At 43.4% G+C, this 12,684-nt stretch overlaps 1 protein-coding gene across 4 annotated transcripts in view; it reads left to right on the top strand.

Annotated features, from left to right (window-relative positions):
• spata6l (spermatogenesis associated 6-like) overlaps positions 1-12,684 on the top strand; it is a 100,755-nt gene that overhangs the window by 79,800 nt on the left and 8,271 nt on the right. The window contains exon 14 of one of the 4 annotated variants that reach the window (XM_059969987.1): positions 1,213-1,391. The exons of the other annotated variants lie outside the window; for them this stretch is intronic. The gene's annotated coding sequence lies outside the window, so the exon portion shown is untranslated. Of the gene's footprint in view, positions 1-1,212; positions 1,392-12,684 lie in introns of those variants that run through there. 4 annotated transcript variants of the gene reach the window in all.

The raw sequence follows: 12,684 nt of genomic DNA, 5'->3' as shown, positions 1-12,684 counted from the left end.
AACCCGATGCCCGCATCACGGCAAATGTCTTTATCATCACAGACCACTACACCAGATATGCTCAGGCTTTTCCTACCAAGGTCCAGAGGGTAACTACAGTGGCAAACTACAATGGGAGAACTATTTTGTTTATTATGGCCTCCCCAAGCGGATACATAGTGACCAGGGATGGAACTTCGAGAGCAGACTCATCTATGAGTTACTGGGCATGCTTGGAGTTGAGAAGTTGAGGACCACGCCCTATCATCCACAGGGCGATCCCCATCTTCAGAGGTTTAATCAGACCTTGCTCGACACATACTTCAGATAAGGTTTCGGTGGTAAGTCACCCTCGTCAGTCCCAAAAGAAAGGTCAATGGACAACCTCACCTTGCATCCAAACATACTATCTGTATACCACCTGCTGCCCCGGGACAAGTGTTGCAGGTAGACCCAGAGCCCCATTTGGACCCTACACCTAGTAAGAGGACTCTGCGAAAATGCAGGGCGACTGCAGGGTAAACAGTGGGAGAGGCTGGGCTGGGCCCCGCCCATGAGGAAGATACTGATTCAGAGGATGATGATCTGGATGTGTGGTACATGCTGCCTTTCGCTAACTCCCCATTGACTGAGGAAGAGACTCCTGGCTCTTCTCCCACTGAGTCAGTTGAAGGTGGGGGGGGGGGGGGTGCTAACTAAGGACAGCCTGGGTTACAGCAGGACCCTGAAGGAGAGGAAGCAGGGCCTGGACACGGGACAGGGGGCTCCGAGTTGCAGGGGGGCATGGGTGATAGATCGAGGGAGGATTCGCCAGATAGACCAGAAGTATCCCCAGAAGCGTCTGAGCCTGAAGAGTTAAGTGAGGATGTACAGAGGTCTCAGAGAATTAGGAAACCACTGGATAGGTTGGTCTATGTAGCGCATGGGGAGCAGGGCGTGATCACTACCGTTTTGGGGAGCTATGTCACTGCCTATTGCACCTGGATTGGACTTCGTGTTTTCCAGGACGTGTTGGCAAATTATCTCAACGACATGAGGACATGACTAAATTCGGTGGGGGGAGAGTGTAACATGCTGTAAGGTTTCACTGCTAAGGCTAATGTAATGTTGCACTGTTAAGGTAATGGTTTCTCTGAAGCAGCAATGTTTGGGTTATGACTGGAGATAACGGGACTTTGGAATTCAGTGGCTATCCAATTGGAGAAATGTTCTTCTTTCTTGTGTGTTTGGGAGCTGGGTTCTTCGCGGTCTTTTGTCAAGGAGAGATGAAGACGGAGGATATGTGTGGAGAGAGCTGGTAGACCACCGGACAGAGTGGACTGGGATCTGAGGCTCCGAAGTCGGTGACGTTCGGAGGAGACCAATGGTGGAAGAATGACTACTGAGTGAGCTCCAATGGGGACTTTGACTTTGACTTGGGCCTTTTTTTTGTTTTGTTTATTTTCATTACTAGCCCTGTATTCAGATTAAGATTCATAAAGTATTATTTAATTGCATATGGTGTACTGTCTGATATTTTGTGTTGTGGGTTTGTAACTGGGGGTACATTACACAGCAAACGCGATTACCCAGTTTGGCAGGGCTCTAGATGAACGTGAACTGGACAAGCCTGAGAGTTACACTAGGATCAGAGGGCAAAGCCTCAGAATAAAAGGATGCCCATTTAGAATGGTGATGAGGCAGAATTTCTTTAATCAGATGGTGGCGAATCAGTGGAATCCATTGCTATGGATGGCTGCAGAGACCAAGTCATTGACAAACAAGAGAAAATCTTCAGTTTCTGGAAATCCAAGCAACACACACAAAATACTGGAGGAACTCAGCAGGCCAGGCAACATCAATGGAAAAGAGCACTGTCACATTTTGGGCCGAGACCCTCAACAAGTCCTGCCGAAGGGTATCGACCCGAAATGTTGACTGTACTCTTTTCCGTTGATGCTGTCTGGCCTGCTGAGTTCATCCAGCATTTTATATATGCGACCAAGTTATTCAATATATTTAAAGCAGAGGTTGATAGCTTCTTGATTAGTCTGGGCGTCAAAGGTTACGGAGAGAAGGCAGGAGAATGGGGTTGAGAGGGATTAGTCAACCATGATGGAATGGTAGAATGGACTGAATGAGCCAAATGGCCTAATTCTCATCCTATACCTTATGGTCTTATGGTTTTAAAACCACTGTATCAGGTGTTCACTTCTGGTTGCCTCATTATAGAAAGAATATTGAAGTTTTAAAGAGGGTGTGGAGGATATTTTCTAGGATAAGAGAGTATGTCTTATGTGGAAAGGTTGAGTGAAATAGGGCTTTCCCCTTTGGAGCAAAGGAGAATGAGAGGTGATTTGATAGAGGTGTAACAGATTATAAGAGGCATAGATAGATAGACAGCCAGTGCCTTTTTCCTAGGGTAGTAATGTCTAATACCAGAGAACATCTGTTTTAGGTGAATGGAAGAAAGGGTAAGAGTGAAGTTAGAGGTAGGTTTTGTACACAGAGAGTGATAAGTTTTTGAAATGCACTACCTGGGGTGGTGATGGAGGTTGATACGTTAGGGACATTTCAGAAACTTCAGCACATGGGTAAAAGAAAAATATATGCTGTAAGTCAGCACAATATTATGAACCAAAAGGCCCGGACAGTGCTGTAGTGTGTTGATCTCTGATTTTCCTAAACATGAAGTTACCTATCTGTGCAAACATCATGATACGCAACCTGAAAAAATGTATTTGTTTATCAGTTTTTTACATAAATTCTATGAGAGCATAGAATTTATATTCTATAACTCTTATTTTTTGGTAGTGATTTGTGTATTCCATAAGGGCAAATTCCTATTACCTGAACTACTATAATGCAGGAGCTGCCTGTATTGTTAGCATTTTCTGTTTTCCTTTCAGATTTCCAACATTTGCTGCATTTTTATTTAGAGTAATTAATGCAGGCCATATCAGTCATGCCAAATAAACATTCCAAAATGACCTTTTGATCTCTTATCCACTATTTTATATTACTTATTATTTTAATACTAATAGTTTATATTTTATAAAATATTTATAAAATATATTAAATATTTTTTATATTATCCTGAACTTGGATATTGAACAACTTGCTTGGGCCTCATTACAGTTAGATCCTTGTTCCTCATAACTTTGCAGTTAAGATTCTCATCCATGAGTTTAGCTCATGCAATGCTTTTTCTCTCCCATTTCTCTGTAACTTCCTTAGCACTGCAATGACAATGTTTGAGGATGCTTTCAATGACTTTACCCAAAATTCCCTTTTTAACTTCCTTCTTTCTCAATCGATCTTCCTTTAATATTTCTACCTCTGACTAAAATTTTGCATATTCTTCAATTTATCTTCATTGCTTCAGTGTCCATTCTTTTAATTAAGGCCCTTTAGCTTAGAGGTCACCAACCTTTTGAAGCCCAAGATCCCCTACCTCGGCCTTAGTGAAAGGCAAGGTCGACCTACTAAATCGTTTAGACACACGCATGCACAACAGGCTGAAGAGACCGGAAGTGGAACCCTGCAGCTCCAGAAGCAGTCTCTCTTTGCAGGCGGCTTTCCGTAGTGGGAGTGTTGCTATGTTACCATTGTCTTAATTGGTATTACTTATTTTTATAATGCTCACATTACAACACTTTTAATTCTATGTTTCATTATTTAATTTTATTTCAACATGAAAAATAAATGAGTAAATATTGACTGTTGCACTCAGTGTGATGACTGGGGCTGAATACTTTCTGCTAGTTCCCTGAAATTTGGCTCATAACTACAGACAGCCAGTTTGAGACAGTCTGTGAGATGTCTGTCAGTAAGACAGCTCCTGTACTTAGATTTAATAATTTTCATCTGTTGCAGCACAGCGCCCTCGCAAATCTCCTGACAGATTGAATGGGCAGTTCCCTTTGTTGGACTGAATGTTGAATCTGCACATTTTTCAGGTGTTTTGCATTGCACTGTTACTGAGACACTAATGTAAGTTTCAATGGTACGCAAGCTAATGACACCACTGTTTTTTGTTTCCTAGTTCTTTTACATTTGGGGAATGTTGGAATTTAAAGCGGGAGAAGTGTTGTAATGTGAACATTATAAAGATAGGTTGATGCCGATTAGGATAATGGTATCGTGGTGCTCCCGCTGTGAAGAGCTGTTTGTGGGGAGAGGTTGTTTCCGGGTTGCAGGCTTTGCTTCCGGTCTTTTCTGCCTGGTGTGCACTTTTCATTTTTTTCGACATCTACTGGCAAAGTCTCAAAGATCGACTGGTCTATCGCAATCGACTGGTTGGCGACCACTACTTTAGCTTAATTTTCTTTGTCAAATGTGTAAATTAACGTGCGCTGATTGAGTGTATTTCTATGTTACATTGACTGTTCTATTTATTATAAATTACTATGATTGCACATTGCACATTTAGAGACGTAATGTGAAGATTTTTACTCATATATGTGAAGGATGTAAGAAATAAAGTCAATTCCATTCAAATTCACTAGTTTATATGCATTAGATCAAAGTGTCATGCTACAAGTATAGTCAATGAAAGGCTTTGTTCCTACAAAACTGATACACAGACAGTTCCTTAGATCAAGGATGACTCTATGGGTTCTCAGGTAGTGGAAAGTTCCTTGTTGGGTTCTGCACACTATGAGGAGGTAAGTTGGTGGATGAGCTGTTTGAAGTGTTTCTCCTTTTTCTGCTGATGAAGATGGTCATTTTCATACATCTGTCTTGGGGATTTGATATGCCCAGTGTCTTCCTGAATCCTGCATCTCCAGGATCACTAGGGATTTCTATGAAATATTTTGGTGGCAGAAGTGCTACATCTGCCCATTCACTTCCTCCCTCACGTCCATTCAGAACCTCAAACAGCCTTTTCAGGTGAGGCAACACTACATCTCAACATCTATTGGGGTTGTCTACCATATCTGGTACTCCCAATGCAGCCTCCTGTATATTGGTGAGACCCAAGGTAAATTGGGAGAACACTTTGTCAAACACATCCGCTCCATCAACAAAAAGCAGGATTTCCCAATGGCCAACCATTTGAACCATCATCTGCTTCTCAGCTTTTTGGCTAATATCAAGTGCAGTATCATTGGTGGACTCGTTGTGATCAAGAGGTTGATATGATCTTAACCTAGTGACCTAAGGGTGGATCTTTATGCTGATTGGGAAACCAATCTAACACCTTTTTCCAGCAATCAGCACCCAACTAAAATGTCTGCATCTACTGGTGCATCGACTGGAGGACCTGGGATCAGAACCACTGTCACTGTGACAGTGAGGGATCTCAGTGAGGGAACACCTTCAACAGGAACTGCTTCATTTGGAGGGTTCTGCTTGACTGCTGCAAGTTTGAGGTAAAGGACTTCTATTGTGTGAAGACTTCAGTGGCTTTTTGACATATCCTTCCAAGTACGTGTTGGGATGGCAGAAGTTCCTGAAGGATTTTTGAGAGAAGTGGAACAATGCGCTGCTGTCACTCCTGATGTCACAGCCACTTTTCACCATCCCTCACCCAATACAATCAAGGTGCACATGCTTAACCCTCGTGTGCCTGTTCTGGATGTTCTCACCTTCTTTACCTGTTATGTCGAGGGTGCAGAGGAAACTGTGAGGACATTAAGGATATGTTTGGGATCTGGACATCAAGCACCAGGTGAAGGTCAAGCTGAGGGTAAGTTTGAATGGCTCCATCATCCACCCTCCCCTAGTCTTTGGAGGGAACTGCGGTGTACACTGGTAAACCCAGGGTATGCCATAATGGCAAAGACTAAGGGACCCTCAACACAAGAGCCCATCAGGGCTGTGTACTAAGCTCTCTCCTTTACTCACTGTATACCCATGACTGTGTCACCACTCACAGCTTCAAACTGTGAATTAAATTTTCTGATGACACTACACTGGTTGACCTAATCTCAAATAATGATGAGGCAGCCTACAGAGAAGAAGTAATCACCCTGACACAGTGGTGTCAAGAAAACAATCTCTCCCTCAATGTAGCAAAAACAAAGGAGCTCATTGTGGACTACAGGAGGAATGGAGACAGGGCGGGCCCTGTAGACATCAATGAATCTGGGGTTGAGAGGGTGAACAGCTTTAAATTCCTGGGTATAAACATCACCAAGGATCTCACATGATGTGTACATACTGGCTGTATGGTGAAAAAGGCACAACAGCACCTCTTTCACCTTAGATTGCAGAAGAAGTTTGATATGGGCCCCTAAAATCCTAAAAACTTTCTACAGGGACACAATTGAGAGCATCCTGACTGGCTGCATCACTGCCTGGTATGGGAACTGTACCTCCCTTAATCACAGGACTCTGCAGAGAGTGGTGCGGACAGCCGAGTACATCTGTAGATGTGAACTTCTCACTATTCAGGACATTTACAAAGACAGGTGTGTAAAAAGAGCCCGAAGGATCATTGGGGACCCGAGACACCCCAACCACAAACTGTTCCAACTACTACCATCCGGGAAACAGTACCGCAGCATAAAAGCCAGGACCAACAGGCTCTGGGACAGCTTCTTCCACCAGGCCATCAGACTACTTAACACATGCTTTCACAACTGTATTTCTGTGTTATATTGACTATCCTGCTGTACATACTGTTTATTATAAATTGCACATTGCACATTTAGACAGAGACCGTAACATAAAGATTTTTACTCCTCATGTATATGAAGGATGTAAGTCATAAAGTTAATTAAATTCAATTTAAGTCAGGCCATGTTGCTGCCCAAAGCAGTGCAGTGATCTGCAAGAACTGCAAACAGGAAGGCCACCAGATAAAGGACTGCCAGGAGAGCAAATGCTGCAGCTTCTGTGGAGAGGGAGGTCACCTCCACAAAAGTTGCCCTGAAAGTACCAGCTCCTACACGCAGGCAACAAGAGGGGGAGATAGCACTGGAGATAATGCTCTGGCAAATGCCTACAAGTACACCACCAGCACAGAGGTCACAGCCAGCACTAAACTAGAGACTGTGACTGAGGAGAGGCTCCCACCCCCAACCCCACTCAGCCTAAAAACCACAGGCCCCTACACAAGACAAGGAGGAGTCCATTGAGCAGGGGAGGGCTGAGGGACAACAAGAAGAATGGCAGGTAGTGAAGAGGAAGAAGTCTCAAAACACACATTCCAAGGACAATGGCTGATGAAAATAAAAGAACAGGAAGAAAAGGGAAGGGCAGCGAACAGATGCCAGCAACTTCTTGTCAGAGGATGATGCAAGTGCAGGAAACCGGCGATCGAGCACAGGAAGCACAAAACAGGAGAGAAAAGATGAAAAGGAAAAGGAATAGATGGGGAAGGAGTTGTGCTAACGAACCTCCAGCTCTAGGAGATTGGGAGCTGCGTGGCACCCAGTCAACAACAGCTCCAGGAAGCCAGGACCAGTACAGAAGACTCTAGCCCTCAGCTCTGGGACTCCGGGAGTAGACCCGTGTCCATAGCACCCCCAGCTCAGAGAGGTGGAGGGTGCTGGTCAACCATTGCAGGATGTCAGAGGAGATCTAGTGACCAAACTCTCCCCAGGCACACCACAGAGCATCACCACACCCAGAGGAGGATTATCATCAGAACCTGACTGAGTGACCAACCTCCTTTGATCACACCATCCAGTATCACCACGCCCAGGGGAGGATTATTATCAGTACTTGGGCCAGTGACCAACCTCCTTCGATCACACCATCCAGTATCACCACGCCCAGGGGAGGATTATTATCAGTACTTGGGCCAGTGACCAACCTCCTTCGATCACACCATCCAGTATCACCACGCCCAGGGGAGGATTATTATCAGTACTTGGGCCAGTGACCAACCTCCTTCGATCACACCATCCAGTATCACCACGCCCAGGGGAGGATTATTATCAGTACTTGGGCCAGTGACCAACCTCCTTCGATCACACCATCCAGTATCACCACGCCCAGGGGAGGATTATCATCAGTACTTGGGCCTACAAATAGTACAGCAGTTCACCAAGGCCATGGATATTGTTACGAACCCTGTAACTGGGTGTCTTCCCAGCAAAGATAGAAGTGAACGTTGGAGCCTGGTGATACTATTTTCAACAGTATTTATTAGTAAAAATACACAAAAATAATATCAATGTAGATATACAGATAATATACGTCGTCAATACTAAACCTAAAAGTGCGGGTATAATAATAATCAATAAGAAATAAGCTCTATCGTTGTTTAGGGGATAATGAATTGTCAGATGGAAATATAAAGTTCGGTTCAGTTCATGCAGGCTGCGGTAGTTGTTGGTCGCAGTGTTTTAATTGTGGAGAGAGAGAGAGAGAGAGAACAGTAACAGCTATTGACTTGCCAACTTCCCTTTACGATCTTGATCCGTCAATGCGCTGTTGTTGTTGTGGCCATTCACGTATGACCCCTCTGTCCTTTAGCTAGACCGTTCTTCCGTGGCGGACTCGTCACCCAGGCAAGGGTGGACACACACACAAGCCCCCACCGGTCTCGCTATAAAAACACTGTGAGTTAAAATTTACTGACCCTTCATTCGGTTTCCGGTCTCCCACCCTGTCTTGTGGGGGTTCTGATGCTCACTAGCGTTTCTCCTGGTGCGTCTGAGGGGTGTTCCCCAGACCTCACTTTTATCCCCACTCATGGGGTCTCAGGTGTCAATCAGATTGAGATGATGCAACCCATCAAACCAGCCCACTCTGGTTGCCCCCTGAGGGGTTTCAATGAATAGAACAGTACCAAGTACACAAACCTTCTCCAAAAGACAATAGCAGTAATCAATGGTTCCGTTCTCTTTTGTTAGCTGGAGACATTCCACCTTAGCTGTGCCTCTCTCTCATTAATTTGTCTGAGCTGTTATCAATAACAACTGTCTTGGCAGCTTTCCTGTGTCTCTCTCATCTCCCTTGATAACAGCATCGGTATAGTAGCGATTTGCGATTCTCCAAAGGGGGGGGGGGCATTGGCGATTCTGTACCCTTCTGCCCATCAGAGTTGTTCATCATTTGTAACAGTATGTCGGTTCAGGCTGAGTGACCAGGATAAGAACTGTGCCTCAAGAATTAATCATAGGCTTAAAACTGACATCTTTGAATGCATTCAGTGTAAAGAAAACAGTGCGATGCTTCATTGCATTACGGTACCTGGCCAAGGTCCATGCTGGCATGACTTTCCTACAGGAATACATGCTACCACACCTCTGCAACTACTGAAGGTGCTTGTGGCCATTGGATTCCACTGTAGATCTCACCTGCCCAGCCAGCTGGAGCTGACTTCACATGCCAGGACATCACCTGGTTTAGCGTGCCTGGTAAAACAGTGTTCCATGGTGTGACAATGTCGCATGCAAGCAGCTATTTGAAAGCTGAGTGGTGGGGGCCAAAGGTGAGTGAGCTTTGGCATGGACACGACAAGCCCCTTCACCCGAGGTGCTATCCCTTCTTGTACACTCCATACACCTCCATGGCCTGGTGTGGAAACACCAATGCCCAAGCACAGAAAAGCCCAGTGCACCATAGTCAAAGCAGTGTAGAGAGCCCAGTCCATCACAGGGAAGGCCCTCCCCTCCCCATATTTCAGCACGTCTGCAAGAAGCATTATCCCAAGAAAGCAGCATCCATCACTAAAATCCCCCACCATCCAGGTCATGCTCCCTGATGATGCCGCCATTGGGGAGGAGATACAGGCGCCTTAGGTCCCACACCTGCAGGTTCAGGAATAGTTATTACCTTTCAACAATAAGGCTCCTGAATCAGTGTTTTTTACCTTCACTCACCTCAACTCTGAAATGATTTCCCCAACATATGGACTCACTTTCAAGGGCTCTCAAACTCATGTTCTCAGTATTATTTATTTTATTTTTTGTATTTATTATTATCACAGTTTGTCTTCTTTTGCACATTGGTTGTTTGTCAATCTTTGTCCGTATTTGTTTATTTGATTCTATTGTATTTCTCTGTTCTACTGTAAAGCCTGCAAGAAAATGTCTCAAGGTGGTTTATGCTGACATATGCATATTTTGATAATAGCATAGTGATTAGCACAATGCTTTACAATACCAGCAAGCCAGGTTCAATTCCCGCTGCTGCCTGTAAGGAGTTGTAAGTTCTTACCTTTGCCGTATGGGTTTCCTCCCGGTTCTCTGGTTTCCTCCCACAGTCAAAAGATGTACCGGTTGTTAAGTTAATTGGTCATTGTAAGTTGTCCCTTGATTAGACTAGGGTGGCACGGCTTGAAGGGCTAGAGGACCTACTCTGCACAATATCTCAATAAAAATAAAATTTAAAGAATATTTACTTTGACCTCTGTACTTTGTAGATATGAGTATATTTGTTGCCTCAAAGTCATCTAACTTGATTTTGTCAGAAGCTTTTCTCCCATTGAAGAAAGAATTAAATAACAATGGATGCACCTAGTCCAACCAGTTTGACAAAACCAAAGGCTGATTGGGACAGCACAGCCACTTGGGCTTTTCAGTTCATCTTAAGCAGAGAATTTAAGGATCCCTTTTTGATCTACTAAATCACAAGACAATGTGAAGGAAACAGAGCCTGTGTTTCTGAATCAATGTAGTTACTGTTAAATTCACAGGTTGTTATTCATGATCCAGTGAAGTTGTTGCTGCTGTCAATAATACACTGGCTTAGGGTTACAGTCCTAATGAAGGGTCTCAGCCCAAAACATTGACTGTACTCTTCCATAGATGCTGCCTGGCCTGCTGAGCTCCTCCAGCATCTTGTATGTTGCTTGAATTTCCAGCGTCTTCAGTTTTTCTCATCTTTGTGTTGGTGTTACTTGGTCACCTTTTACACAGGATGGATAGTAACTGATTGAAAAGAAACCATGATGTAAATCCTAATCAAAATATTGTTATACACAACTATTTCGGAAGATTTAAACTAATATCTGTATGCCTGAAAATAGTGATTTTCCTGGATAGCAAATTTCCCGGCATCTTCTTGATGATTCTATAGGAATGCCATAGGTGGATTCAGTGCACATATGAGCATCCACAATTTTGGCATTTGACTGCATTCTAGAAAATGGTGTCAAAATGGAGATCACTGAGCAAACGTCCAGTTGGTACATCTTGACATGAGGTTGAGTTGTCCAGACACAACTCTACAACCCACCACCATGATAAGCTGTGATCATTTCCTCTCATGGATTCATAGATGCTTTCAGTATAGATGAGAAGTTAAAGTGAAGATGGAACATTTTTACCTCAGAAGAGCCAGAAGTACAAGCTAAGCAGCAAGGTGGATATGGTTTTTTGAGGGTCCAGGATTGTTGTTCCATCACAAAAAGAGCACTCCAACGTAAAGTATGTGTGAACATGATCATGTGGGTATACGTTCAGATTAATAGGTGTGATTCCAATTAACACTTCTACAGTGTGTAATCATTTCAGTTTGAATGATCTTTGCTATAATTCCTCAGAGAGGATGCAAACTTGGGTACATAGCTCCACACTACATGGTCTAAAATGGATTGGCACAAGGGAAAATTCAACATAAAATGTGAAAATCAAAAAATACTATAGATGCTGGAAATAAAAACAGAAAATGCTGGAACCACCCAGCAGATGTCCTGCCAAAGGGTTTCAGCCTGATATGTCGACTACTTTTTTCCACAGATGCTACCTGACCTGCTGAGTTCCTCCAGCATTTTGTCTGTGTTGCTCAGATTTCCAGCATCTCCAGATTTTCTCTTGTTTGTAGTTCAGGAGTTGGGCCATAATGGGGCATCTATCTCTCTTTTTATCCTTGCCTTATTGAAAACCATATGCCCAAGTTTTCACTAGGAGTGGATCCTGCCTCAAAACTAAGTATCTTCTAAATAATACATATTTGCATACAATCAGTGGCTACTTATTTAGATACAGGAGTATAGCCAATAAAGTGTCCACAGGGGTGGAACCCTCTATGGCCTTCTGCAGCTGTAGCCCATCCACTTTAAGGTTCAAAGTATTGTGCATTCACAGATGCCCTTCTGCACATCACTGTTGTAATGCATGGTTATTTGAGTTACTGTTGACTGCTTATCAACATGAATCAGTCTGGCCATTCTCTTCCGATCTCTCTCATTAACAAGGTGATTTCACCCACAGAACTGCCGCTCACTGGATTTTTTTTCCATCATTTTCTGTAAACTCTAGAGACTGTTTTGTATGAAAGTACCAGGAGATCAGCAGTTTCTGAGATTTTCAATCCATCTTATTTGGCACCAACAATCATTCCATGGTCAAAGTCACTTAGATCACATTTCTTCCTCATTCTGATGTTTGGTCTCAACAACAACTGAACCCCTTGACCATGACTGCATGCTTCAATGCAATGAATTATTGCTACATGATTGGCTGATTAGATATTTGTATTAACATACAGGTGTACCTAATAAAGTGGCTACTGAGTGGTTGTGAGCCAATGATAACTATTGTTAAATTGTGTGAAGAAATGACTGCTCTCTTACAATTCCTGTATTCATCTACATGGATTCTGTACTTGGAAATGAAAGTGATATGAGGTTATGTTTGTGGAATAGAGGGAAATAAAGGTGCTCGCCTTCATTCTTAGTAGCTGATATATCAGAAGATGTAGGAGTTGTGAAATTTGAAAGGAAGAGTTAGATACACAATGCTAGTGGCTATGTCCTAATAGTCATGGTCATTCTAATAGTAATGAACACTGTCTTCTCCATGAGGGTTAGGAAATACAAGC

This window comes from Hypanus sabinus, chromosome 5, assembly GCF_030144855.1.
Source record: "Hypanus sabinus isolate sHypSab1 chromosome 5, sHypSab1.hap1, whole genome shotgun sequence".
In the NCBI taxonomy this organism is placed as follows: domain Eukaryota; kingdom Metazoa; phylum Chordata; class Chondrichthyes; order Myliobatiformes; family Dasyatidae; genus Hypanus; species Hypanus sabinus.
Note: the sequence above shows the minus strand (reverse complement) of the source record. Positions and strands in the feature narration are given on the sequence as shown.